Below are 8323 nucleotides of genomic sequence, written 5' to 3' on the forward strand. Positions count from 1 at the left end.
CATTTTGCAAAATTGTCCTTTTTAATGCACCCTTAAGTGTTTGACACAAAAGGAATTGAGAGAACTTCTTAATTTTAGCCACATCTGATCTCTTCACTTCTGAATGTGATCATTGTCAGTGTTAGATGCTTGCTTTTTTTTTTTTTTTTTTTAGGAGACAGGGGTCTCACTCTGTTGCCTAGGGTAGAGTTCAATAGTGCAAGGATAGTTCATTATCACCTTGAACTTCTGGCTCAAGCCATCCCTCCACCTCAGCCTCCTGAGTAGCTAGGACTACAGGTGGGCACCATCATGCCTAGCTAATCGTTAGATCCTTTTTTTATGTTCTGCATTTTCCAGTTATTTTTACATATTTCTCTCTTGATCCATGCAGTTATAGGATATATTCTTAATTTTAGAAAGTAAGGACTTTTCGACCTGATGTGGTGGCTCACGCCTATAATCCCAGCACTTTGGGAGGCTGAGGTGAGCAGATCACTTGAGGTCAGGAGTTCAATGTCCATCCTAGCCAACATGGTGAAACCCCATCTCTACTAAAAAATAAAAAATGAGCCCAGCGTGGTTGTGGGTGCCTGTAATCCCAGCTACTCAGGAGGCTCAGGTAGGAGAATTGCTTGAACCTGGGAGGCAGAGGTTACAGTGAGCCGAGATGGTGTCATTGCACTCCAGCCTGGGCAACGAGGGAAACTGCATCTCAAAAACAGATGCCTAGCTTTCACCTTGTTAATGTTTTTCTAAATTTTGGAATAATGAGCTTATATAGGAATACTGCAAGAATCGTCCATTTTTTTCTGATGTCCCAACATCACCAAATGTATTACCAAATGTATCCATCACAAGTAGGAATACATGGAAACATTACTGCTAGCCACTAACCATTCATGTTTGCCCAGTAGTCCCAATAATAGCTTTGTCACACAAAAACACGATTATGTTGGCTGGGCACAGTGGCTCCAGTATTCCTAGCATTTTGGGAACCCAAGGCAGGAGGATGACTTGAGGCCAGGAGTTCAAGACCAGGCTGGGTAATGTAGCAAGACCCTTTTGTTTGTTTGTTTGACACAGTTTCGCTCTTGTTGCCCAGGCTGGAGTGCAATGGCACGATCTCGGCTCACCACAACTTATGCCTCCCAAGTTCAATCGATTCTCCTGCCTCAGCCTCCCTGGTAGCTGGAATTACAGGCATGCACCACTATGCCCAGCTAATTTTTTGTATTTTTAGTAGACACAGGGTTTCTCCATGTTGGTCAGGCTGATCTCGAACTCCTGACCTCTGGTGATCCACCCACCTCGGCCTCCCAAAGTGCTGGGATTACAGGCGTGAGCCACCGTGCCCGGCCAAAACCCTGACTTTTTAAAAAATGTTAAAAATAGGCCTGGCACGGTGGCTCACACCTGTAATCCCAGCATTTTGGGAGGCCGAGGTGGGTGGATCATTTGAGGTCAGGAGTTCAAGACCAGCCTGACCAACATGGAGAAACCCTGTCTCTACTAAAAATACAAAGTAGCCAGGCCTGGTGGCGCACGCCTGTAACCCCACCTAGGCCAAATTTGACTCTATAAGGGACTTTGCATAACGTTTCATCCTCAGAATCGCTGATGGGCAGAGGACAGTTACATGTGGGAGGCTGAGGCAGGAGAATCACTTGAATCTGGGAGGTGGAGGTTGCAGTGAGCCAAGATGGCGCCATTGCACTCCAGCCTGGGCAACAAGAGTGAAACTCCATCTCAAAAAAAAAAAAAAATACAAAAATTAGCTGGGCATGGTGATGGGCGCCTGTAATCCCAGCTATTCGGGAAGCTGTGTCCGGAGAATCATTTGAACCTGAGAGGCGGAGGTTGCAGTGAGCTGAGATCGCGCCACTGCACTCCAGCCTGGGCAACAGCGGACTCCGTCTCAAAAAAAAAAAAAAAAAATAGTAAAAAATAAATAATTGAATTTAGTAGTTGTGCCTCAGTCTCCTTTAGTCTACGGTTCAGTCTTGCTTTTGCACCTTGGCATTTTAAGGTAAGAGGCTATTGTGTAAACTGGAAGTCGGTTTGTTGATGTTTCCTCCTGATTTGGTTCAGGCTCTGCATTTTGGGCAGGAATATTCAGAGGTGATGCTGTGTTCCCCCCATAGGATTGTATCGGGCAACACATGATTATGAATTTCCCCATTATTGGTGATGTCACTTAGTTGTGGTGTCTGCCGGGTTCTGCCACTGTAAAGTTAATATGTATTCTGTAGGGAAGTACTTTGAGACTAAATATCCTGTTCCTCATCAAACTTCTACCCCCTAGTTTCAGTATCTATTGCTGTTTTTTGGCTGAATAACCATGATAGTTGCCAAATAGTGGTTTCTGATCCTTCCATTCCTTCTACACTGATTGGTTGGAATTTTGTACAGAAAAGCTTTCTCATATCTGATTTACTTGTCTCAATATGGACCCATGGGTATTTGAGTTTCCTGTGGGATTATTTTGTTGTTTTTGAGACAGGCTCACCCAGGCTGGAGTGCAGCGGCATGATCACCGCTCACTGCAGCCTCGACCCCCCAGACTCTGGTGATCCTCCCACCCCAGCCTCCCAAGTAGGTGGGACTACCGGCATGTGCCACCAAGCCTAATTTTTGTATTTTTTGTAGAGACAGGTTCACCATGTGTCCCAGGCTGGTCTTGAACTCCTGAGCTCAAGCAGTCCTCCCACCTCTGCCTCCCAAAATGCTAGGATGAGCCACCGCACCTGGCTTATCACTTAATGGGTTTTCAAAGGTGGGAGCAAAGAATGAAGGGAGAAAGGGAGCTCCCATCTTTTCCATTACTGTATTTACTTAAAACTGGGAAAAAAAATGAATCACTGGGATGGTATTTCATTTATCTTTTGAAATGAAGAATAGATACATTCATTTAAATGATTCTCTAGAGACTATCCTTCAGCATCCCTAAAGCATTTGAAAACCATAGGCACAGTTTTTATTTTCGCTTTCTGGCACCTGGTTTGGGCTTTGGGCTCAGATTAAAAACATGAGCCTTCTCCTGCCCCTGCTCCCTTTTATTCTCTGCTATCTTCTAAGCTCGACTTTTTATCTCTCAGGCCAAATTTTGACTCTGTAAGGGACTTTGCATAACGTTTGTTTCATCCTCAGAATCACTGATGGGCAGAGGACAGTTACATGTGTTGGGAGGGATTAAAGTATATGACATCAGTGCCACTTAAAAAATAAATACTGTCTCAACTATCAGTCTGGCTCTGAATGGTATCTCTTAATATGCTTAATGCAAGAATGGTGGGCCGGGTGTGGTGACTCAGGCTCGTTATCCAAGCACTTTGGGAGGCCGTGGTGGGCGGATCATCTGAGGTCAAGAGTTTGAGACCAGCCTGGTCAACATGGCGGAACCCATCTCTACTAAAAACAAAACAAAAAATTTAGCCGGGCATGGTGGCAGGCGCCTGTAATCCCAGCTACTGGGGAAGCTGAGGTAGGAGAATTGCTTGAATCCAGGAAGCGGAGGTTGCAGTGAGCAGAGATGACACTCCAGCCTGGGTGACAGAGCAAGACTCCGTCTCAAAAAAAAAAAAAGAAAGAAAGAAAGGTACTATGTTGGGCTGTAAGGTGGCTCCAGGTGTGAAGCTGCTCAGGAAGTGGTGTGGTTTCAATGTGAATCTAACAGAGAAATGTTTCTGAAATGGATTTACCTTCCTAAGTAGTGTTAATTAGGGTGAGGCGATAAATTCAATGTTGTTTGAAAAATCAGAGATAGTTTGAGACAGATGCGCTGGAGCTATTGGCGTGAAACCATGTTCCTGAAGGCAGCAATCACCCTGTAAGTGGGTTTTGCACTGTGAAAGGGATTCGTCTCCTGGTCTTGCAGGATTCATGTGGAGCCTGGCCTCTGTTAATGCTGTCAAACCTATGGCCAATGGGTTGGCCACCTCTCTTCATGTAAGTTCATATTCTCTTGGGCTCTGGTTGGAAAATTAGGCCTTGGAAACTTAGTGAGAAAAGGAAAATCTAATGTGCTAAGACATCCTACTTGGATGTAATTGATTCCTATCTTTGCTTAAAGACATACTTTAGTAGGAGTAAGGAGTTCTCTCTGTGGCTTAAAAGATGGGCTCAGGACAAGCAGTTTCTTTCAGTCTGTTCACAAAGGCCTGTTCTTTGCTTTGTGGCTGCAGCTGCTATTTTCGGAGCCTGGCTGCGTTGATGCGTTGCAGATTTGTGTGTGCTTCCTAATTTGGTCTACAGGTTGTGATTTGGAAACCCTGGTTAAGAGGTAGAAGAAGTGCTGATGGTGAATTTCCCAGGTGAAAACACTGAAATGTTGCATCATGGCTGCCTCATTTTATTTAAATAAGTGTCTTGGTTCAAGGCTGGACATTGTCTCTGATCATTGGCTCTGGTCATGGAGTGAAACACACTCCATGACCAAGTTTCAGGACAAATCGCCACAGTCAGATTTAATACCCCACCGGGGACCCTGAGCCACCGTAGCCTTGACTGAAGCTGCAAGCTTGGCATCTTCACCCGCAGATGACCCTCACATTGCCTTTGTTCATTCATTCTCTGCTTCCATTCTCTGAATTTGGATTTTGCCATTAAAATTTAATATGTTATAGCCAGGTGTGATGGCTCACACCTGTAATCCCAGTACTTTCGGAGGCCAAGATGGGAGGATTGCTTGAGTTCAGGAGTTCAAGACCAGCCTGGGCAACATAGCAGCATCCTGTTCATACAAGAAATTTAAAAATTAGCCAGACATGGTGGTGCCTGCCTGCAGTCCTAGCTACTCAGGTGGCTAAGGTGAGAGGATCACTTGAGCCCAGAAATTCAAGGCTGCAGTGAGCTGTGATCACACCACTGCTGGGCGACAGAGCAAGATTCTGTCTCAAAAAAGAAAAGAAAAGAGAAAGAGATAAAAAGGAAAGAAGGAAGGGGAGAAGGAGAGAGAATGAAGGAAAGGAAAAAAAGAAAAAGAAAATTAGCCAGGTGTGGTGACCCACACCTGTAATCCCAGCATTTTGGAAGGCCAAGGTGGGCGGATCACCTGAGAGGTCAGGAGTTCAAGACCAGCCTGGCCAGCATGGTGAAACACTGTCTCTACAAAAATACAAAAAAATTAACCAGGCATGGTGGGTGCCTGTAATCCCAGCTACTTGGGAGGCTGAGGTGGAAGAATCACTTAAACCCGGGAGACTGAGGTTTCAGTGAGCCGAGATCACACCACTGCACTTCAGCCTGAGTGACAGAGCGAGACTCCAAAAAAAATAAAAGAAAGAGAAGAAGGAAAGGAGAAAAAAAAAAAAAAAAAAGGAAAGAAGGGAGGGAGGGAGAAACATTTATCAGCAGTGGCACACACACTTGAGAAGCCCTCAGGGTGAGTAGAATGGGGAGGGCCCTGAAGTGCCCTGCTACTGACAAGCCCCTGTCACCCTCTTCAGCCTTGCTTCTCATTACCCCTCAAACCCCTCAATATTTAGGGGGCGACTAAGGCCGACATTCAATCAAGCTCATTAAATTATGAGTTTCTGGCAGGGTGTAGTGGCTCATGCCTGTAATCCCTTTGGAGGCCAAGACAGGTGGATACCTTGAGGTCAAGAGTTTGAGACCAACCTGGCCAACATGGTGAAACCAGTCTCTACCGAAAATACAAAAAGTAGAGAGGCGTGGTGGTGAGGGCCTGTAATCCTAGCTACTTGGGAAGCTGAGGCAGAAGAATCGCTTGAACCCAGGAGGCGGAGGTTGCAGTGAGCTAAGATCCTGCCATTGCACTGCAGCCTGAGTGACGAGAGCAAAACTCTGCCTCAGAAAAAAAAAAAAAAAAAAAAAGGACAGGCGCAGTGGGTCACCCCTGTAATCCCAGTACTTTGGGAGGCCAAGGTGGACAGATCACGTGAGGTCAGGAGTTCAAGACCAGCCTGGACAACATGGTGAAACCCCGTCTCTACTAAAAATACAAAAATTACCTGGGCGTAGTGGTGCGCACCTGTAATCCTAGCTACGCGGGAGGCTGAGGTAGGAGAATCGCTTCAACCCTGGAGGTGGAGATTACAGTGAGCTGAGATCAAGCCATTGTATTCCAGCCTGGGTGACAAGAGTGAGACTCCCTCTCAAATACATAAATAAACAAATTATTAGTTTCTTGGGGTACCATTGTATTCTAAACACTTAGAAGACTACCAAAGCCCTGGCCTGTGGTCGGTGCCCAGTAAGTGAGGACTGAATGCCTGAATAGCTTCTTACTACCCTGCCCGCTGCCCCCGCCATTGCACAGACACCCCGGATACACAGTTTATATTTAACTTCAAAAAAATAATCATATAAGGTTGCAAATATCAACAGCTCAAGGTGGCTTAAACAAAAAACAGTAAAAGGGCACAGGGTGCCTCCTGGACCCCACCCTGGGAGATGTGTGGTCACCCTCACTCCTGCAGCCTCTTTAAGGACCACCTCTCTGCTCCTTAATGCACTTCTGGGAGGCAGCTGTAACCAAGCTCCTGAGGTTTGATGTCTCTGTAAAATGGGTTTGCAGCGTGTGTGTGTGTGTGTGTGTATAGGCAGGCAGTTCCCACAATGGCAGGCAGAATCCCCAAAAAGGCATCTGTAAGAGCATGATTTCCTGACTTCAGCTGGTTTGTTTCATCTTCCCAAATATTGATATCCGAGTAGACTATTATTAAATCCTTTTAAATTATGGATATTTTTGGCCAGGCACGGTGGCTCACGCCTGTAATCCCAGCACTTTGGAAGCCAAGGCAGGCGGATCACCTGAGGCCAGGAGTTCAAGACCAGCCTGGCCAACGTGGTGAAACCCCATCTCTACTAAAAAAAAAAAAAATATATATATATATATATGTATATATATATATATACAAAAATTCGCTGGACATTGTGGCAGGTGCCTGTAGTCCCAGCTACTCAGGAGGCTGAGGCAGGAGAATCACTTGAACCCGGGAGGAGGAGGTTGCAGTGAGATTGCGCCACTGCACTCCAGCCAGGGCGACAGAGCGAGACTCTGTCTCAAAAAACAAAAAATTGGCCGGGCGCAGTGGCTCACGCCTGTAATCCCAGCACTTTGGGAGGCCAAGGTGGGCGGATCACGAGGTCAGGAGATCGACAGCATCCTGGCTAACACAGTGAAACCCAGTCTCTACTAAAAATACAAAAAATTAGCCGGGCGTGGTGGCGGGCGCCTGTAGTCCCAGCCACTCGGGAGGCTGAGGCAGGAGAATGGCGTGAACCTGGGAAGTGGAGTCTGCAGTGAGCCAAGATCGCGCCACTGCACTCCAGCCTGGGTGACAGAGCAAAACTCCGTTTTAATTATTATTTTTTGAGATGGAGTCTCGCTCTGTCACCCAGGCTGGAGTGTAGTAGTAGCACGATCTTGGCTCACTGCAAGCTCCGCCTCCCAGTTCAAGTGATTCTCCTGTCTCAGCCTTTTGAGTAGCTGGGACTACAGGTGTGCACCACCACACCCGGGTAATTTTTTGTATTTTTAGTAGAGACAGGGTTTCACCATGTTGGCCAGAATGGTCTCAGTCTCTTGATCTCATGATCTGCCCGCCTCAGCCTCCCAAGATACTGGGATTACAGGCGTGAGCCACTGCGCCCAGCCTTAAATTTATTTTTAAGAGATTTTTTTTTTAATCGCTGCTATAAAGGTAAAATAAGTATTAGTTGCCGTGAATTGAAAGTATTTTTGGGCCATGTGCAGTGACTCACCCCTGTAATCCTAACACTTTAGGGGGCCACGGTATGAAGATCGCTTGAACCCAGGATCGTTTAAACCTTTTGAGGAGTTTAAGGCAAGCCTGGGCAACATAGTGAGGCCCCATCTCTATTTATAAATAAATAAATAAATAAATGTACTTTAAAGATAAATACAATGAAAACAAAACAATATCTTAAGTTCCAGTTGGATGCCTTTGGGGCCAAAGGCTCGGAGCAGTAGGTCTGGAAACAGGAGTGAACACATCAGTCACAACTTTCCTGGAGCTGTCAAATTTGGATGGGGATATTCCAACAATAAACCCATAAATCCTCTAACACGTGGGCATGTGCCAAGAAGAACCAAGCAAGCTAGGGAAAATGCACACTCTGAGGCTGGGGGTGGGGACAAGGAAGTCCTCCTGGAGAAGGTCACATCTCTCATGGAACATCTTCCCTGTGGAAGGAATGGCCAGTGCAAAGGCCTGAGGCTCATGGTGGATTCTCCACCCACCGAGTGTGGGGAACACTGCTTCACTAATCTCGAGCTTGGTACCATTGCTCACTCTCGTAATAAATGTATCTGCCTCAGCACTTTTTTTTTTTTTTTCCGGACAGAGTCTCGCTCTGT

The sequence above is a fragment of the Macaca fascicularis genome, chromosome 16 (assembly GCF_037993035.2).
Source record: "Macaca fascicularis isolate 582-1 chromosome 16, T2T-MFA8v1.1".
Lineage (NCBI taxonomy): Eukaryota > Metazoa > Chordata > Mammalia > Primates > Cercopithecidae > Macaca > Macaca fascicularis.